Raw genomic sequence first — 22,340 nt, forward strand, 5'->3', positions numbered from 1 at the left:
ATGTCCCCCAGACGGCGTGACTGACTGCCTCCCATGGGGACCTAAAAGTTGTATATTCTCCTGTGTGACCTGAGGTGAGGATGGATCCTACCAGCCCCATCTCACAGCTGCCACATGAAATTTGGAGTCTGGGAATTCTCTTTATTTTTCTTGAAGGAACTCACGTGTTGGCTTCTTTATTGACTCAGGAAACCATGACACTGGATTTGGGCAGATTATCTCTGCACTAAACTCTCTGGAAGGGAATACGCTGAAAACTCAGCTCATTTTCCGATACTGAAAGGGAATGAAAAGTCAGGTATTCCAGTGTTTGTAATGGACACACAGGAATCAAAACACAGAATCTCCGGGACTGGAGAAGTAGAGACCAGGGTCTTTCTGATGTGCCTGTTTCCTGAGGGGCAGTGTTTGAGATCCTGGATTTTATTTCCACTTTTTGCAATAAAGTCAGGCGAAATGGAAGCCACTTTGCAACCAAGTGAATGGATGAGAAGATGAAATGAGGTGTTCTGGGAGAAATCAGAGAGGGCTCTTTCCCTGAGGGGTTCTTCTTTTTAGGGTTCTCAAAATCCACGTGCTTGGGGTTATAACCACACCCTTTTTAAACAAATCCTGAGAAAATCATTGAAAGAGCATTTAACAGGTGGTTGACAAGGTGTAAATGCTGAGAAGTCAGTGCTTGATTCAAAGATAGTGATCATTCCAGGATGGCTGAGTCTCCCAGGTGTCAATAGGGAGGTTGGCCAGGGACTTTTCCCAAGGACCAAAAAGAAGAGCATCCAGGAGATAAGGTCATCCCACCACCAGGCACCGGACAGGGCTCAGTGTGAGCAGATCACAGGTATCTGTTCCTGTTCAGACTCCAGAGCTCAACACTCAAAGCCAAAGGATTGAGGAGGAGATGGAGGAAGATGTTTCCACATTATCATTTTTCTCTCATGGCCTAAGGGAGCCATCCTTCCCTCAGGCCAGGGACATGCAAAGAACAGCAAGAGTGGGGAGCTCTTCCAAGTGAAAGAAAATAAAGGCGTTCCTCCCTCCCTCTCATTCCTCTTACCTTGATGGCCAAAGTTCGTGGTAGAAGTTAAACTGAGATACTTTTCACCAAATCCCACAATCCCTAGATTTAGAGAGTTTTCTGTATTTGAAAGATGTCATTTAGGAAGTCTTCAAACAGAAGTCTTCAAACAGGAGGGAACAGTATTAAGGATATCCTAATGCTGGGAGATTGAAACAAGTGATTTCAAGAAAAGGTCAAAATATTAGAGAAATAACCATCCATGTTTGACTAGTAAAGACTATACTAAATAAAGTGTGATATGTTGTGTTGAACTCAGAATAACTTGATTTCTTTTAATTTTTATTTTGAAATAATTTCAAACTTAGAGAAAGCATGCAGGTATAGCACAAGAAAATCCTATATACCTTTTCCCAGATTCACCAACTGCTAACATTTTGCCACATTTGCTGCATATATAATGATATGAAAATAAATTGTAGATATCTCTGCCTTGTTACTCACAAAAGTTTTAGCATATATTTCTAACAAGAACATTTTCTTTCACACCCAGAGCACAATAATCAAAATCAGGAATGTTAACGTGGACTCAATACTACTGTCCCTATTCAAATGTCCCAAATTGTCACAATAATATTTACAGGCACTTGTTTTCCAGTCCAGGATCTAATCCAGGAACACGCACTGCATTCAGTTGTCACGTATCTTTAGTGTCCTTTAATCTGGAACAGTTCCTCAGATTTTATTTATTTTTAACGATGTTGGTATTTTCGTAGAGGACAGGCCCTTTATATCATGGAAAGTTCTTCAACTTGAGTTTATCCAATGTCTCATCATGATTAGATTCTAGTTATGCAGTTCTGGTAGGAATATTGCAAAAGGGATGTTGCATCCTTCTCAGAGCCTCACATCAGGAAGCCCACTGTGGGTGACGTCAACTTGATCACTGGGTTAAGGCAGTGCCTCCCAAGTATTTCCAGGATAAAGTTACTGTTTTCCATTATAATTGAGAAGGAACTTGAGGGGAGATACTTTGAAAATATGTAACTATCCTGTTCTTCAACAACATTCACTCATTAGTTTAGCCTTCCTTGATGACTCCTGTCTGTATCCATTATTACTACTATGGTTGCAAACAATGGTTTTTCAAACTCGATTCTTTCTCTTATATTTACTAATTAGCATTCCACAGTAGAGAGTAGAGTTTTCACTCCGCCTGTCCCCAAATATTTATTTACATATCCATTTAATATCAGGATGGATTACTGGATTCTATTTTAAGTCACTGGGTTATGATGGAAGGATTGGTTTTTAATCCTTGATTCTGTCACTCAGTTGCTTGTGTAACTTGGACAGGTCACCAAACCCTGATGTGCCTTAGTGCCCTTAGAGAAGGGAAAAGCTATTTTGCTGAGTTCTTCTGAAGCTTGCCTGTGACAGATTCTCAGAGCCTTGTGGACAATATCCAAGAAAGCACACATGTGTGTAACTGGAACCCCCGGAGAGGAAAGAGAGAACAGGATAGAAAAAATATATAAAGAGATGTCGACAAAAATAATCCATAACCAATCTATAAATGAAAATTTGGGAGAGTTTATTCTGAGCTAAAATCTGCGGACCATGGCCTGGGGCCTTTCTTCCCAAAGGAGGAAAGGGCACCAAAGAAGTGAGGTATACAGAGTGGTTATATACCCCCAAACAGGATGTTTCACATATGATTGAAATGTCCCTCTTACAATAGTCACAACATTGCCCTGTAGGCACAGTGCCTGATCGACACAGCAGGTAGTGGGTCTGCTATCTTGGCGGGTGCAGCAGGAAGCAAGTCTGTTGTCTCTAGTTGGGTAGTCACAGGTGAGCGCAACAATCAGTTCCTAGCCTAAGGAAAGATGCTTAATCCTTAAGGGAATGCCCACGTTGGGAGGGGGAGGGAAGTTGCACCTTTATCTCAAGGGCCTTTTTCTTGCCATAGGAAATGTCTAAAGCAGATATACAATGCATGCTCAACAGCCACGGTGAGGCCCTTTTGGAAAGACAAGGTCAGGCTGAATTAGGTTTACATCAAATGGCTTCCTCATATACTTCAATGTATCCTATTGCTTGCCATTTCTATTTTGTCAGAGATCAGCCCGAAACTTTCCAAAATTTGGTAAAAGACATGAATTTATAGATTCAATAAACTTGTTGAACCCCAAGCAGTATATATATACATAAAACCACACCTAGTAAAACTGACAAAAACCAAAGATAAACAGAAAATCTTGAGAGCAACCAGAGGAAAATTACATGTTACATACAGGGAACAGTTATAAGACTGACCAGTGAATATGTCTCTAATTTTTCATCAGAAACAATGGAAGTCAGAAGACAATGAAATGACATTTTTTAAGCACCATAAGAAAACAAACTGTTAACTCAAAACTCTACATCAGTTAAAGTGTTCTTCAGGGAAAAAAAGAAAAGATATTTTCAGATAAAATAAAACTAGTGGTTTGTTTCAAACAAGATTCCGCGAAAAAAAAGCACTAAAAGTGTCTGAACTTAAACACTACGCCATTGAGCTGGCCCCCAGAATACATACATTTTTAGTGCTTATGGTGCATTCACTAAGAGAAATCATATGTTGAGACATCAAGAAACTTTCTTACAAACTTTAACGTACTCTTAGCATGCAGCCCAGCAATCCCACTCCCACATATTCACCTAAGTGAATTGAAAACTTATTTCCACAGAACTTCAGGTTAATATTTAGAGTAGCATTATTCATAATCACCAAAAACTGTAAACAAGATATCCTTCAAAAGTGGAAAGATAAACAAAGAGTACAACAGACACTAGAATACTATTCAGTGATCAAAAAACATGAACTATTAATGCATACAACAAGCTAGATGAATTGTTTGCTTTGTTTTGTTTTCGTTTTACTAAAACTTTATTTTTTTAGAGCAGTTTTAAGTTCACAGCAAAATTAAAAGCAAGGTACAGAGATTTCCCATATACCCTCCGCCCCCACATGCCCATAGCCTCTTCTACTATCAACATCCCTCACCAGAGTGGTACAAGTGTTACAACTGATGAGCCAACATTGACATGTCATATTCACCCAAAGGCCATAGTTTACAATACGGTTTACTTTGGTGGTGCACATTCTATGGGTTTGGATAAATATAATGACATGTATCCATCATTATGATATAACATAGAGTATTTTCACTACCCTAAAAATCCCCACCTACTCAACCATACCCCCTAGCTTAACCTTGGCAACCATTCATCTTTTTACTGTCTTCATAGCTTTCCTGTTGCAAGATGTCATATAGTTGGAGTCGTGTATGTAGCCTTTTCAAATTGGCTTCTTTCACTTACTAGTATGCATTTAAGGTTCCTCCACGTCATTTCATGACTTAATAGCTAATTTATTTGAATGTTGAATAATATTCCATTGTCTGGATGTTCCACAGCATATTTATCCTTTCACCTACTGAAAAACATCATACATGTTTCCAAGTTTGGGCAATTAGGAATAAAGCTGCTATAAACATTTGTGTGCAAGTTTTTACGTCGACATAAGTTTTCCGCTCCTTTGGGTAGATGCCAAGGAGTGTGATTGCTAGACTGTATGGTAAGAGTATGTTTAGTTTTGTAAGAAACCACCAACTGTCTTCCAATGTGGCTACACCATTGTGCATTCCCACCAGCAGTGAATGAAGGTTCCTGCTGCTCCACATCAACCTCATACTCGGTGTGGTCAGTGTTCTGTATTTTGGCCATGCTAACAGGTGTGTAGTGGTACCTCATTGTTGTTTTCATATGTATTTCCCTGATAACACATGATGTGGAGAATCTTTTCATATGCCTATTTACCATCTGCAAATCTCCCTTGATAAGGTATCACTGTTAAGATCTTTGACCCACTTTTCAATCAGGTCGTTTCTTTTCCTACTGTTGAGTTTTAAGACTTCTCTGTATATTTTGGGTGAAAGACCTTTATCAGGCAATCTTTTGCAAATATTTTTGCCCATTCTGTGGCTTCTCTTCTCAATCGTTTGACATTGTCTTTCATAGAGCAGAATTTTTTAATTTTAATGAAATCCAGCTTATCAATTACTTCCTTTGTGGATCATGCCCTTGCTGTTGTGTCTAAGAAGCCATCACCATACCCAAAGTCATCTAGGTTTTCTCCTATCTTCTGGGAATTTCATAACTTTGTACTTTACATCTAGGTTTATGATTCACTTAGAGTTGATCTTTGTGATGGGTGTAAGATGTGTGTCTAGATTCACTTTTTTGCATGTGGATGTTGTCCAGCTGTTCCAGCACAATTTATTGAAAAAACTGTCTTTGCTCCATTGTATGGCTTTTGATACTTGTCAAAGATCAATAGACTATATTTATGTGGGTCTATGCTGGGCTCTCTATTCTGTTCCATTGATCTATTCTTTCACCAATACCACACTGTCTTGATTACTGTAGCTTGAGAATTATTCCTGAAGTTGGGTAGTGTCAGTCCTCCCAATTTGTTCTTCTCCTTTAGTATTGTGTTGCCTGCTACGGTATTTTGCCTCTCAAGAGAATCTTTAGGATCATTTTGTTGATATAAAATAATTTTCTGGGATTTTGATTGGGATTTCACTGAATCTGTTGGTCAATTTGGAAAGCACTGATAGCTTGACAGACTGGGAATATTGACATGTTCCTATCCATAAACATGGGATACCTTTCAATGAATTTAGTTCTTGATTTCTTTCATCAGAGTTTTGTAATTTTTCTCGTATAGGTCATATACATACAAATATTTCATTATTTATACATAAGTATTTCATTTGGGGGGATGCTAATGTAAATACTGTTGTGTTGCTAATTTCAAATTCCATTTGTTCAGGCCGCTATATAGAAGAGCAATTGACTTTTGTTTACAGAAGTCAGTTGCATTTCTATAAACCAACAACAAATTTTAGGAAAAATAAATGAAGAAAACAATTTACAATAAGAAGTGAAAGCTGTATGCATTAAATCTATAAGATTTTGATAAAAAAAAACTGAATACAACACAAATAAGTGGAAAGATATCTCATATTCCTGCATTGGAAGAATTAATAGTGTCAAGATGTCCATACTACCCAAAGCAATCTACAGAGTCAATGCAATCCCTATCCAAATTCCAAACCTCTATTCACAGAAATAGAACAAACAATTCTAAAATTTGGATGTGACCCCAAAAGATCCCAAATAGTCAAAGCAATCCTGAGGAAAAAAAAAGAAAAAAGCTGGAGGCATCATACTTCCTCATTTCAAACTATGTTACAAAGAGATAGTAACGAAAACACTACAGGACTGGCATAAAAACAGACACGTAGACCAATGGAATAGAATCACGAGCCCCAAAATAAACCCTCACATATGTATACAGTCAACTAATTTTTGAAAAGAAAGCTAAGAATGCTCTATGGGAAAAGCTTAGTCTGTCTAATAAATAATGTTGGAAACAGTGGATAGTCACATGCAGAAGAGTAAAATTGGATCCCCACATGACACTATCCACAAAAATCAACTCAAAATGGATTAAATACTTAAATGTAAGACCTGAAATTGTAAAATTCCTGGAAGAAAACAGAGAGAAAAATCTCCTTGACTTTAGTATTGGCAATAATTTTTAGATATGACACCAAAAGCAAGAAAAGCAAAAACAAATAAGTAGACTTTCTCAAACTAAAAAGATTCTGCAATGCACAAGAAACAATCATCAAAATGAAAAAGCAGCCTACAGAATGGGGGAACCTATTTGCAAACTGTCAATCTGAAAACGCGTTAACATCCAAAATATATAAAGAACTCATACAACTCAATAGAAAAAAGGAAAAAAAAAACCATCAAATTAGAAAATGAGCAGAGAATGTGTATAGACATTTTTCCAAAGAGGACTTACAAATAGCCAACAGGTACATGAAAAGATGCTCAACACCATAATTGTCAGGGAAATGCAGATCAAAACCACAATGACATATCACCTCACACCCGTTAGAACAGCTATTATCAAAAAGACAAGAGATAACTCTTGGTCAAGATGTGGAGAAAAGGGAAATCTTGTGCACTGCTGATGAGATTGCAAACTGCTACAGCCACTATGGAAAACAGTATGGAGCTTCCTCAAAAAATTAAAAATAGAGCTACCATATGATCCAGCAGACACACATCAGCGCATATCCAAAGGAAATCAAGTCAGGATCTCAAAGAGCTATCCACACTGCCATGTTCATTGCGACATTATTCACAATAGCCAACACATGGAAACAGTCTAAATGTCCCTCGATGGAGAATGGATAAAGAAGATGTGGTATACATATAAAATGGAATATTCTTCAGCTATGAGAAAGAAGGACATCCTGTCATTTGTAACAACATGGATGGACTTTGAGGGCATTATGCTAAATGAAATCAGTCGGGCAAAGACAAATACAGTATGATCTCACTTACATGTGGAATCTAAAGAGGCTAAACTCATAGAAACAGAGAGTAGAATGGTGGTTGCCAGGGCATGGGCGAAGGAGGAAATGGGGAGATGTTGGTGAAAGGGAACAAACTTCCAGTTATAAGATAAGTAAGTTCTGAGGATCTAATATGCAGCATGGTGACTATAGGTAACAATAGTATAGTATATATTTGAAAATTGCTAAGAGAGCAAACTAAATGTTCTCAATACCAAAAAATAGATATATATAATTACATCAGGTGATGGAGGTGTTAAGTAACTCTATCATGATAACCATTTTGGAATACAGACATGTATCAAAACATCACGTCGTACACGTTAAACTCACGCAATGTTACATGTCAAATTTCAACAAAGCTGGGGAAGAAAAGATCTCCTTTCTAAGATGAAGGAGAAGTTTTTGCATCTCGCCCATCCTACAGCCATTAACATGGCACAATGCCTAGTGGGCCTCTTTGCATTTGGAGGCAACATATTTCTCATTTAGGTGAGTTATTCTGGCCCATTTGTGGAATGACCTGAAAGGCTGCTAGTTTTGTGTGGGGCCCAGAAGAAGAGAAGGCTCTGCAACAGGTCCAGGCTGCTGTGACGGATGCTCTGCTGCTTGGACCATATGAGTGAGCAGATCCAGTGGTGCTTGATGTGTCAGTAGCAGATACAGATGCTGTCTGGAGCCTTTGGCAGGCCCCTATGGGTGAAGCACAGTGCAGGCTCTTAGGATTTTGGAGCAAAGCCCTGCCATCCTCTACAAATAACTACCCTCCTTTTGAGAAACAGCTCTTGGTCTGCTACTGTGCCTCAGTAGAGACTGAACACAGAATCATGGGCCACCAAGTTACCGTGCAACCTGAGTTACCCATCATGAAATGGGTGTTATTTGATTCACACAAGCCATAAAGTTGGGCATGCACAGTAGCACTCTATCATCAAATGGAAGTGGTATATACACAATTAGGCATGAGAAGGCCCTGGGGCCACAAGTTCCATGAAAAATTGGTCCAAATGGCCACGGTTCCGCCTATCTTCTGTACTCCTGCTACAATACCTTCTCTCTCCCAGCCCACACCTAGGGCTCACTGGGGAGTTCCCTACACTCAGTTCACACAGGAAGAGATGGCTCAGGCCTCGTCCATAGATGATTCTGCACCATAGGCAGACACCACCTGAAGGTGGACAGCTGCGACACTACAGCCCCTTCTGTACTCACCCTTGAATAACAGCAGTGAAGGAAAATCTTCCCAGTGAGCAGGACTGACAAAAGTCACCTGGTCATTCGCTTTGCTTTGAAGTAGAAATGGTCACATACACAACTGTATACAGATTCACCGACTGCAGTCAGTGGTTTGCCTGGATGGGATGTGGAAGGAACATGATTGGGAAATTGATAACAAGGAAAATTGAGGAAGAGGTATGAAGATATACCTCTCCGAATGGGTAAATAATGTGAAGATATTTGTGTGCCATGTGAATGCTTACCAAAGGGTCACGTCAGCAGAGGAGAATTTTAATAATCAGGTGAGGAAACCTGTCAACCTCTTTCCCTAGTCACTCCCATAACCGTAAAATGGACTCGTGAACAAAGTGGCCATGGTGGTAGGGGCAGAGGTTATGAGTGGGGTCAGCATCATGGACTTCCACTCACCAAGGTTGAGGTGGCTAGTACCAATTCTGAGTACCCAATCTGCCAGCAGCAGAGACCAAGACTGAGTCCCTGATATGGCACAATTCCCTGGGGTGTCACCAAGCTTCCTGGTGGCAGGTTAATTCCATTGAACTGCTTTCATCATTGAATGGGAAGCATTTTCCTTACTAGAATAGACAATTACTCTTCATACAGATATGCTTTCCCAGCAGGCAACGCGTCTGACAAAACTACTATGTGTGCACTTACAGAATGCCTTATTCACCATCATGGCATTCCACACAGCATTGCTTCTGATCAAGGAACTAATTTCACAGCAAAAGAAGTGTGGTAATGGGCCAATGCTCATGGAATTCAAGGGGCTTATTACATTTTCCTCCGTCCAGAAGTAACTGGCTACAAAGAATGGTGGAATGGCATTTTGAAGACTCAGTTATACCACCAGCTGGGTCGCAATACCTTGCAGGGCTGGGGCAAAGTTCTCCAGATGGCTTATATGCTCTGAATCAGGATCCAATATCTGCTGCTGTTTCTCCCATAGCTAGGATTCCTGGGTCCAGGAATTGAGCATTGGAAATGGGAATGGCAACACTACGACCCCTAGTGAGCCACTAGCAAACTTTTTGCTTCCTGTTCCTACAACTTTGTGCTCTACTGGCCTAGAGGTCTTAGCTCCAGAACGGGGAATGCTTCCACCAGGAGACACAACAAGGATACCATTGAACTGGAAGCTGAGACTTGCATCTGGCCACTTTGGGCTCCTTGTGCCTCTGAATCAACAGGCAAAGAAGGGAGTTACCGTGCTGGGTGAGGTGATTGATCCTCACGACAAGGGGAAATTGGACTACTGTTCCACAACGGAGGTCAGAAAGGGTATGTCTGGAACACAGGAGAACACTTAGGGCATCTTTTAGTATTATCATGCCCTGTGATTAAGGTCAATGGAAAATTACAACAACCCAGTGCAAGCAGGACTACTAATGACCCAGACTCTACAGGAATGAAGGTTTGGGTCACCCTACCAGGCAAAAGACAGTGACCAGCTGAGATGCTCGCTGAAGGCAAAGGAAACACAGAGTGGATGGTGAAAAAGGTAGTTACAATTAGTAACTATAACCAAGTGATCAGTTAAAGAAACAAGGACTAGTATTTCCTGTTCATTTGTTACGAATAATGAAAAGGTTATGTGTGTGTGTGTATAATATCTTTGTTTTCTTTCCTCTCCTTCCCTTATCATGTAGCATAAGATGCATTGACTTTATATCATAGTATTTAAGTACTGTTAATTTTACATCACGGTATTTACAAAGAGAAGAATAAACATCACTCAAGCACTTTACCTTCTCTTCTGGGGAAGAAGTTAATGCATTTTCAGTTGTATGCAGCATAGCTGAATCATGGTAAGTGAAATGATAACCTTGTCATTATCATTATTTGGAGATTAAGTGCAGATTAAGGAGATGCATATCAGTACCAGATTGACAGGGGGTGGGTAATTTTATATGTCAGCTTGATGGGGTCACAGCGTGCCCAGACGTTTGGCTAAACATTATTTCTGCATGTGTCTAGGAGGGAGTTTCTAGATGACATTAGTATTTGAATTGGTGGGCTCAGCAAAGGAGATTGCCCTGCCCAATGGGGGTAGGCATCATCCAATCCATTGAGGACCTGAATGGAACAAAAAGTGGAGGGAGGGAGAATTCACCCCTTTTTCTGCCTCATTGCAGGAGATGGGGCATCAGTCTTCTGCGATCAGAATGGGATTTAGACCCCTAGCTCCCCTGTTCTCAGGACTACTGACTCAAACTGAATTACAGCACTGGCTTTCTTTGGTCTTCAGCTTACAGATGGTAGATCATGGGGCTTCTCATTCTCCGTAATTCCATGAGCCAAGTCTTTATATCATATTATATATATCCTATTGGTTATGTTTCTCTGGAGAACACTAATACATATGATACTTAAACAATGGAATGAAGAAAACAAACATTGATGAGGTTAAAACAAAGGTCTATTATAGCACAACTGAAGGTTGGTTGAACCAAGGGGACTCTTGCTGGTTCCCCAACATCAAAAGGACCCCAAATAAGATGGCTCCATTTGTCCCAGTTTAGAGAACTTTTAAAAGCAGGAAGGCAAAGATCACAATGAGAACCCTGACCTTCAGTAGTCAGGCAGATTAATCAAGGTAAAGATGACAAAAGAGCCAAGGCTATCTGGCTTGATGCCTCGCTGGGATCCAGAGCCTTCTACACAAGAGTGGGTCAAAGGGTCAGGGGTGGAGAGAGAAGTTTCCAGGACTCCTTTACACAGGAGCCCCATGCACTGTGGCACCAAAACCCATTGGTGAAGCCCTAACGTGGGCTACAGTGAGATTGAGAGAATACACAAATGTAAGAGTTGATAAGATAAAGGTGAAAATTTGGATGAAATTGGAATGTTTAAACAGGCTTTAAGTGAACAAGTTGTGTCTCCCTTACCTGACTGTTTTATGGGAATGGAAATTCTGTCTGACTGGGAACACTTTCTCCACTTAGTATTGTAACACAGAAGGCATGTAAACCCACCCTTCAAGCCATATTAACTGGACATGCTCTGTGGAAACCCAACAGTGTAGAACAGAAGCTGGAGTGCAGTGCAGACACACTCTCTGCACAAGAGCCCTGGGTGGAGCGGGCACTGGAGCTTCTGGCAAAAGCCCCTGAGCATCTCCCAGTGATGACTAATGGGACTTGGAAGTAGAGAGTTTCCATTTGAGGGGCAGTTACTAGCTTGCTATTGGACATTAATTGAAACTACCCTTATGACTAAAAGATGTAAAATAATCTTAAAACTGAAATACCCATGTTGTGTTCGACAAAATCAGAGAAACACACTGATGAAGGGGACACTGCCCAACAGAGTTCCACTAAAAAGTGGAGACAGGTTATACAGGATCGTGCTCCCAGGGAAATACAGGAAGGATGCACGCATGAGCAAGGAGCCTGTCTTCCCCTTGGACTAACTTTGGAATGCATGAGGAGCTGCTGGATTGTTTCATCACTTGGACAATATCCTAAAAACAGTTCTCAACTGACCTAAGAGAAGCTGCCTGGTTTATGGATGGCAGTTCCAAAACCCAGTTTGGAACATCATCTTTCTGATCAAGTAAAAACAGATCAGCTCAATGAGCTGAATTGCATGCAGTTTTCCTAGCAGTGATGGAAGAATTGAACAATGATAAAAGCCCTTAATGTTTGATTTTTACAAACTCATAGACGGTAGTCAACAGCCAGGCCATATGGTTAGGCAAAGGGCAAGGGAAACCTGGTCTATTAAAGGAACGCCCATACGGAGCACAGTCCTATGGAAATCACTATGGGAATTTCAGGGGTGTGTAAAGTACGACATGTTGATGCCCATCACAAGAAGGCCCTCCTGGGTTGGGAAGAGTCTGGAATCAATGAGCAAATAACCTGTTATCCCCCTTGATGTGGCTACCTGGATCCATGACATAAGTAGACATTGAGGGGCTGCAGCAAAGTAGAGATGGACTGAGTCTAGACATATTCCACTTGCATCCTCTGAAGCAAAATACCAAAAAGAACTGTTCTGTCTGCCAACCAGAGAAAATAGATGGCTATGTGGCAGATTGCCTGGTGGGAATGTCTTGAACATAGCTGGCAAATCAGACTGATGCTGGTGGCCCAGGGGGCTACAAATGGGTCTTGACAGGAGTAGATATTGACCCTGGATTGGGCTTTGCTTATCCAGTGGGAGATATAAATGCTCAGAGTGCTATAAAAGAACCAGAACAGAAGACAGTACACCAATTTGCACTGCTGGGTCACATTTCTTCAGGCCAAAGAACACACTTTACAGCCCATAAAGTCCAACAATGGGCAGAGAGACATCCTCCTCAGAGGAATAGTGTGATAGAGAAATTTGAATGCACAATTGGAATATTGGTTGTCTAAAATGGGGTGGTGGGGGATACAGAGGCACAAAAGGCTGGCTTACACACCTTCACAAGTGTCTGCTCACACTCAACATGAGTGGGGCTAAAGGAATGTCCCTACTAGAAAGTTTCCTCTCTTTTTCCTGGAAGATCTGGGGAGGAGGGGTGGAGGAAGATGCTGGTATTGATGAGGATTATTTTAGGCTGGTTACTTTTAAAACTGCAGATGAGAAGGGGGCTGGTTACTTTTAATAAAAGCAGCTCTGAGGAGCTGAGTTTGCTTGCCCTTTCTTGGGAAACATTTACATTTGTAAGGGAAATCTCCATCTGTAAAGATGCCTCCCTCTCTGTGCCAGGAAGAAGGGGGATGACCTTATCTCTAGAAACCCTTAATCAATGCCAAAGGCAAGAACATAAGTCGTTTACTGTCTGGCAACTTCATGTAACTGACCTCCCCCCCACCCCAACATCCTTCTTTGTCTTTAGCTGAAGATAATATTTAAGTGGGCAGCTTCTGGCATTTACTTAATCCGGTTTGATTCTTATCTAAAAGTTATAGGACCACCCAATAACCAGACCCCACCTGTCCTGATACCATTTTAACAACTCTTTTTACATATTCTTTCCTTTGTCTTGTAAAGAGAAAACTGACATACCTATGCCTTAAATTTAGCCCTACCCTCAACTCATGTTTGCAGCAATGTCAGCAGCAGCAGCAGTGGCAGCAACTCTGCCCATGGGTCCTGTTCCCATGCAGCAACTCTGACTGCCCATGGGTCCTGTCTCCATGCAGCAACTCTGACTGCCCATGGGTCCTGTCTCCATGCTATTCCACACTCTTCTCTAAATAAACGAGCACTACTGCCAGATCTTGAGAGTCCAAGAAATCTTTCTTTCGACTCCTCAGCTCACCAACCCCATGTTAGTATGACTCCACAATTCTTCCAAAATGTGGAGGAAGGTGGTATGACTATATCCACCTCAACTCTCTTTCTTCCTGCCTGATGCAGTGGTCTTGATGCGGGGTCGGTGAGCCGAGGAGTCAAAAGAAAGATTTCTTAGACTCTTAAGATCTAGCAGTAGTGCTCTTTTATTTACAGAATAGTATAGAATAGCATGGGGACAGGACCCATGAGCAGGCAGAGCTTCTGCGTGGGGACAGGGCCCATGGGCAGTCAGAGATGATGCTGGCATGTTGCTGCTGCTGCTTCTGCTGCAAAGTTGGGTAGAGATTAAGGCTAAATTTAAGGCATAGGTATGTGAGTTATTTCTTTACAAGACAAAGAATATGTAAAAAAGTTGAAATGGTGTCAGTGCCCCTAGGGTCCAGCCATTTGGCAGTCCCACAAATTTTAGATAAGAATCAAACCGGATTGAGTAAATGGCAGAAGTCACCACTTGAATTTTATCCTCAGCTAAAGATAAAGGAGGATTTGGGGGGGGGGGGGGTGGGGGGGGCGGTCAGTTACATGAGGTTGCCAGACAATAAACAACTTAAATTCTTCCCTCTGGCATTAAGAGTTTCTAGAGATAAGGCCATCCTCCTTCTTCCTGGCACAGAGAGGGAGGCATCTTTACAGATAGAGGTTTCCCTTAGAAATGTAAATGTTTCCCAACAAAGGGGCAAGCAAATTCCACTCGCCTGAGCCTGCTTCTCATCTATAGTTTTAAAATTAAGCAGCCTAAAAATCCTCATCAGTCTCAGGTCAGGGATGCTCACAAGTGCCAAAAACAGGAATGATTCCTAAGCAAGAAACTGTAACTATATTTTTAAACCCCTGTGTCAGAATTCCTAAGGGCCTGAAGGGGCAGAGAGTGCCTTCACCCCATCTGGCAAAATCAGGGCTGACAGTGAATGCAGCTATATTGCCTGGTGGTCAGTTAGCCCACTGGCTCTGTACCTATGTGACTCCTCTATGAATGGGAGCGCACTGAGGAGGAGGGACTGCTACACTATTATTGCTGCCTGCGTCTAGCCCAGCACCGCAGCCAAACCTAATGTCCCTTCCAAAGGTGGAAAGGTTAGGTATAAACGGAGAGAAGGAAAAATAGCAGCTGAGGTAAAGCAATGAATAAATGTGTTCTGTAATGAGAGAAACACAGTATTACATTAACACCTCAAAAGAGGCCTGAGCAACAGATGACATTGTCTCTTAGCCCAATTATCCAGATGCCTGAAAAGGTGTAGCCATATATTGCTGAGACTATTTCTGCTTCTGGAACCTGACAAGATCAAATGGAAGCCTGCAAACCTGAGTGACCTCACCCTGGGAGACATTCTCATACAAGAGGATGAGGGACTGGACTAATTGTTCATGACTGAATGGGAACCAGAAATTTGCCAGCATCTTCTAAGCGTTATGCTCCTTTTGCTATAAGGGATCTGTGGTCAAAGACCAGAGAGTAGCCTGTAGTATAATCAAAAAATATTTAGTCTTTGTCCCTGGTTCCTGGCACAGAGCTCCTAAAACCCTTGGAATCTCCTGAGTGATGAGTGAGTGTCATATGCTAATGAGATGTCTGAGGAGTCCCAGATAGCTTCAGGATGGGGGCTGGTCACCAGAAAGACCCCAGTGATGAGGGCTGAGCACTAGCAGTGCTGTGGGATTTCTTAAAAAATACTCAGGCCTCTCCCCAGACCCACCATCTCAGAACATTAGGCACAAGACCAAGGAATTGCTTAATTAACAAGACCTACAGGTAAGGCTGATGCCCAGCTATGAGGGAATCCTGATCTACGTTACTTTTTTTTTTGGTGAGGAAGATTGTTCCTGAGCTAATGTCTCCGCCAATCTGCCAATCTTCCTCTATTTTATATGTGGGACACTGCCACAGCATGGCTTGATGAGTGGTGTGTCAGTCTGGGTCCAGAATCCAAACCCAGGAATGCCAGGCCACCGAAGCAGACCATGCGAACTTAACCTCTGTGACACTGGGCCAGCCCGTCTGGTCTGAAGACCGCATCAGTACCAACCTTGTTATAAATACAGACTTTCATGCTCTAGTCAAGATTCTCTGAATCTTAATGAGATGTCCAGAGGATTCCTATGCACAGGAAAGTTTGGGATTCTGGTCTCCATGCCTTCTAGACATGGAACTAGAAGTGTGTAATCTACCCTGGGTATGTAGTCGGATCAGATCCCTTAGCACTGGAGGATCCAGGGTTCAGTCCTTGTTCCTTTGCCTTCTAGCCATCATTCCCTTGGTGACCTCATCTGTTCTCAAGGCTTTAAATATCGTTTATATGGTATCACCACCCAGATCTATTTATCCAGCTCAGATATTTCTCCTAATCTCCAGACTCAACAGTCCAACTGCCAATCTGCTATCTTACTTGCATTTCTAATAGACATCTCAGCTCCAACATTTCTTAATGTGAATGCCTATAAATATGCTCCTTCCAGAATCTTCCCCACCTTTGCTGACAGCAACTCCATCTTTCTACTCGCACAGTCCAAAATTGGGGTGTCCTCCTTGACTCCTCTTTCTCATTCCCGATTAATCCATTAGGAAATGCTGCAAAGTCCATGTTCAGAATGTATCCAGATCCAGTCACTTCCCACTCTTTCCACCGCTCACAGCAGTGGAAGCCGTGGCCTCCTCCAGCCTGGAACCCTGCCCTGGTTCCTGCTGCTTCCCCAGGGCCTCCCTCACCCTTTGCCTCCCAGTTCTGCTCTCAGCACAGCAGCCACAGTGATCCTTTAAAGGAGAAGTCGTACCACGTCCCTCTCCTGCTCTAAACTGTCATGTAACTCCCCAACTCACTCAGACCAAAGACCAGAACCCGTCTGACATCCTCCAAGTCTACGTGGTCTGGCCGCACCTCTGTCTCATCTCGATAGCTGCCTGCTCCAGCCACACTAGCCTCCTCGCTCATCCCAGAACACACACACTCCTGCTCTAGAGCTTTTGCAGTGGGGTTCCCCTGCACGGAAAGAACCTCCCCCAGGCATCCTCGTGGATAATTCCTCCTGTCCTCACCTCTTTCCTCAAAGTCACCTTCCCAGGGAGGGCCACAGCGACCCCCAAAATTAAAACAGCCATTGGCCCAGTCTCCATCCGCATCCTCTGGATGGCCTTCCCCACTGCATTGTTTCCACAGCACTTACCACCTTCTAACATGAACACTGTCCTGATTCACTGTGCTTACGGTGTATAGTCTGTCTCTTCCCACTACAACATATGCTCCAAAAGGCCAGCGATTTTTCTGTTTTTACTTCAATGATGTTACCCAGATACAAAAATAGTATGTTACACATCCAGCACACAACCAGTATCAGCTGAATGACTGTTCAGTGTACAGCATCTCCCTTTGCTAGACACAGCATCTTTAACAAGGTAGCCTGAGGCCACATTTTGTTTTGTGGCAGCTACAGCACAATGTCCAAGCACTCTGACATCAATGCCACCTGTACTTTTCTCACCAGTGCTGCTCTCCCCTCTCCCTCCCTCCATCTCTCCTTCCCACAACACCCCTCCTGCACACCCCAGCACACAATTACATTTCTCTCTTCAGAAAACAATGATCCTTCACTTCAGTCCTATTGTACAACCAAGTATGAACCTAGACTCTGCTTTATACATTGTGAGTTCAGACTAGAGCCAGCACTGGGGGAACCAGCGCTAAGGGCAGGGAGGGAGAGCAGGCCGCAGAGTAGAATTCCAACAGGAACTTGCCTAGGATGAGATTTGTGGGATCCCTCCTCTCTAATTCCAGAATCTGGCTCCCTTGAGAAGGTTGGGGAAAGAGGGAAATGACAATCAAGCCCTAGAAAGAGAACAGAACTGGACAAGTTTGAAAATTCATCTCTGGACAGCACAGGTGCCCGTGTGCAGGGCCATCTAGCCTTTTGGGGACAATGACAGACCAAATGACTCCTGCTGCTGTCAGAGATGGGGGACACCCAGAGGAGAATGACCAGAACTTATACAGAAGACCAAGAACAGGCACAAGCCACTACAGAAACAAAGGAACAACAAATACACACCCAAAAGTGGGGCTGAGGGCCGGACCCAGGCCTGAGCCCAGGCTGACCCAGCCACACGAAGCCCGCCCTGCACGCGGTCCTGGAGACACAAGGCCCAGGTGATGTCCAAATCCCTGTGATCATAGGTCCTGCTGGGACAAGATTCTCCTGAAAGGACAAGGACAAGGAAGCAGAGAAGGTGTCCGCACCAAGGACTCACCACATCAAAGGCCACAATACACTGAACATCGACTGGGCACAGGCCTCAGTCTTACGCTCAGCTCCTCACAGCCTTCTCCTGTCCCCACCTGCCACAGACTCACCACAGCGAACAGGCAGATTCTGGAAGGTTCTCAGAGCCTCCATTTATTTCCCCTCTCAAATTTTAGGAATCTTCTCCTTTAATTAACCCATCAGTCCTTCATGGGAAGAATCTGAAAAAACAAGTTCATATCCAGATGTTTATTTTCAATAAGGAAGGAAGAAGCTGCAAGTCAGGGCAACACGAAGTAAAGACAGGGATGGAACCAGCCCCATCTCTGCTGGAACAGTAAAGTCAGTCAGGGGACAGAACACAGGGCAGTGTGGGAGGGGGTCACGGGGGAGACCAGTCTTCCCATCTCCTCACATTACGCTAACAGGAACACAGACACCCTCAGATGCCCTTGGCAGAATGAGAAGTCAGAGTTTCCCGAATTCACAATGGGGGGGGGGGGTGGGACAAGAACAAATCTTGCATCACTCTGTCCCGGACAAGGCAGCTGTTTCACGCTATAGAAGAAAACAATTATGAATAATTTAAGTCACTCGCTATAATTAGTGGCATTCTGAACAGCCCACCACATGCTCAGAATGTCCCAATCAAAGAGTCTCCATAACCTAGTCCAGGCCCCTCCACCCCAACATCTCCCCACTTCAGGCCTCCAGAGTGTCACCTGCCTTGAGAGACACATCAGAGCCCTGGGCACTGTCACTGCCTGGAGTAGAACAAAACAGAACATATTCAGAGCACAGAGGAGATGAGATTAAAGGAGGAACTCTGGGGTGGGTGAGCTCCCCCATGGGCTCATGAGACTATCAAAGGGTCTCAGGCAACACACTCACTCCATCCTTACTTGCAGCCTGAGCATAGCCCCTTCCTTTCTCACCTATGGGAAGAAAACATCCTGTGAGAAACCAGGGAGGAGGCAGGGCCATGAGGTCCTAAAGGAACCCCCTAGTCCTGGACCCCAGAGAAGTTTCCAGAACTGTGATTACAGACCCAGGGCAGGATCAGGAAACATGAGGGAAGCACATGTGTGGAGACTAGACCAACCACCCTCGTGATCTGTGACCTGTGACTTCCCCTCACCTTCTCCTCTGTCCTCTGACTGTTGGGATTCAGGTCCCCATCACCAGATCCATCAAGGTGATAAATTTGTCCTTCATTCTCACAAGTACTTTACTAAAGAGTAAGCGTTAGCAAACAGGGTCCCAGACTAGGAAAGGACAGGTGCTTGTGGATGGGACTGCTCATTAACCAGGCAGGACAAACTTCTACCTGGGCTTGAAACACCCCTGTGGGACAAGAAATCTCAGACCACACCCCTTCCCTACCTCAGTGCTTCTTCCTCCAGATCACAACTCCAGCCACCACAGCTCCAAGGAGAAGCAGGCCAACAATGATGCCCACAAAGGGGATGGTGGATGTAGGAGGGGGCTCTGGGAAGGGAAGGAAACCCTGACCCTACTGAAGGTCTCCAGAAGGGCTCCTGATTTCCCTGAGAAGAGGCTCTGAGCCCACGGCTCCCTCCTTACCCCATCTCAGGGTCACAGGCTCAGGCAGGCCCTCATGCTGCACATGGCGTGTGTATCTCTGCTCCTCTCCAGAAGGCACCACCACAGCCGCCCACTTCTGGAAGGTCCCGTCCCCTGCAGGCCTGGTCTCCGCAAGCTCTGTGTCCTGGGTCACGTTCTCCCCATCACGCTGCCAGGTCAGGGCGATCTCCGCAGGGTAGAAGCCCAGGACCCAGCACCACAGGGTGACCTCATGGTCAGAGATGGGGTTGTGGGTCACATGTGTCTTTGGGGGATCTAAGGAGAAAGATCAGAAAATTCAGGAACTTTGCATCCGTTTGGGCCACCGAAGCAGCACTCATGTGACCATCCTGAGAATGCACAGGACAACTGGAGTGAGGCAAGGGATCACAAAACCCAGACACCAGCCTGGACACAGGAACCTGAAATAAGCTCCAGTCCTTGGAAATTTCTGGAATTAGAGTGAGTCAGCCCAGGCTAGGAGGCAGGTCTCTGAAGAGGAGTAAAGGGATTTCTGGTCCTGACGTGGGTGGAGGCGAAATGACTCAGAAAACCTGGTCACACCTCAAACACGGTCAGGGTGTGGGGCCTAGAACAAGGCCTGAGAGACAGAGTTCCAGAGCTGCTGCCAGAGCCAAAGGGAACCACTTGTCAGTTATTTCAGAGATAGCTTCCTCTTCCATCCCTGGAAAGACTGGACCTTTTAACGTCCCTGAGATAAAGGCAAGCCCTTTGGGGAGTCACTCTTTGCCACTGGATCTGAAAACCCTGGTCGACTCAGTCTCCCGACCCATGGGCTGGGCACATTCTGGTGTTGATCCCATTTCCCTCCTCTCTCTGCGGGATGGCAGGCTCAGCCCAAGGGAAGATCAGGGGTCCCCACCGCCCCTCCTACCTGCGCGCTGCAGCGTCTCCTTCCCGATCTCCAGGTATCTGAGGAGACACCCCAGGCACGTGCCCTCCAGGTAGTTCCTGCGCTGCTCCGCCACACCAGCCGCCTCCCACTTGCGCCAGGTGATCTGAGCCGCCGTGTCCGCCGCGGTCCAGGAGCGCAGGTCCTCGTTCAGGGCGATGTAATAGGCGCCATCGTAGCCTTCCTGCCAGTACCCGCGGAGGAGGCGCCCGTCCGGCCCCACGTCGCAGCCATACATCCTCTGGAGGGTGTGAGACCCTGACCCCACCCCGAGGTCAGCCTTGGCCACGCCCCTCCCCCCGCAGAGATTAAACCTAAACTGAAAATGGAATCGCAGGAAAGTCCCCGCCGGCTCTTCCTGGGTAGGGGGCCGCGCGGGTCCCGCAGCCTCGGGGTGAATCTCGGACCCGGAGACTCGGGGAGACCCCAGCCCGTCAGTGGGCATGGGGGGTCGGGACCGGGGCCCGGGCCCGCGTCGCTCACCGGCCTCGCTCTGGTTGTAGTAGCCGCGCAGGGTGTTCAGGTTCACTCGGAAATTCTGTGCGGTGCCCTTGATGCCCTGCGTCTGCTGCTCCCAATACTCCGGCCCCTCCTGCTCCATCCACGGCGCCCGCGGCTCCATCCTCGGATTCTCGGCGTCGCTGTCGAACCCCACGAACTGCGTGTCGTCCACGTAGCCGACGGCGATGAAGCGGGGCTCCCCGCGGCCGGGGCCGGGACACGGCGGTGTAGAAATACCTCATGGAGTGGGAGCCTGGGGGCGGGGAGGAGCTGAGAGCCGGCCGACCCTCCTGCCTGCGCGGGTCCCGGGTCGGAGGGTGATGGGGTCGTGAGACGGAAAAGGGGCGGCGGACGGAGAAGCGCGGGGACTCGGGGCGGGAAGGCGGCGGGACAAGAGAAGGGAGGACTCAGGATAGTTGAGGCCCAGGTCGGGGGTCTGGGCCTGGGTCCGCGGTGACACGCCTTCCCCGGGGGTCCTGCGACCCCGTCGCGTGGTCCCCTCGCTCCGCTCGCCGCAGAGGCCGTTTCCTCCCACCCCGCACTCACCAGCCCAGGTCTCTGTCAGGGTCAGCGCCCCCGAAAGAAGCAAGAGGAGGGTTCCGGGTGCCATGACCCTTATTCTTAGAATCTGAGGAGAATCTGAGCCCCGGAGGGTGGTGGAGACTTTATAACCAGGAATGACAGACACGCTGATGGGCTTCCCTAGAAAACGGACACGCAATGGGAGTGACAACTGGGGTCGCGTCATGAGTCTCCAGGCAGGAGGAGCTGACACAGGTTGTGAGAGGGAGCAGTGAATCTCAGGGAGACGGGGACTCCCCAACACCGAGCTTCCCCGCCCCAGACTCTGCCCTCGGACCTGGGACCCTGAGAGCCACGTCCGGGGACCTGGGACTTTCCCTGACCCCTCTCCTCCTGCACCGAGAGCTCTTTGTCACACCGTCTCCCTGAGTCCTGGCCCGGGGGCTGTTTGAGGAAACGAGGGAGAGACCCCCAGGCTGGACTCAGCCCCTTTTCCTCCTCTTACTGGAATCCCTCTCCCTGAAATGGACTCCCTGCCTCCCACCCCTGACCT

The 22,340-nt window shown here is 45.4% G+C and overlaps 1 pseudogene; it reads right to left on the bottom strand.

Moving 5' to 3' along the window:
• Positions 1-19,511: 19,511 nt before the first annotated feature.
• On the bottom strand, positions 19,512-22,087 carry LOC100057776 (HLA class I histocompatibility antigen, alpha chain G-like; annotated as a pseudogene).
• Positions 22,088-22,340: the final 253 nt, after the last annotated feature.

The sequence above is a fragment of the Equus caballus genome, chromosome 20, assembly GCF_041296265.1.
Source record: "Equus caballus isolate H_3958 breed thoroughbred chromosome 20, TB-T2T, whole genome shotgun sequence".
Taxonomy (NCBI): Eukaryota; Metazoa; Chordata; class Mammalia; order Perissodactyla; family Equidae; genus Equus; species Equus caballus.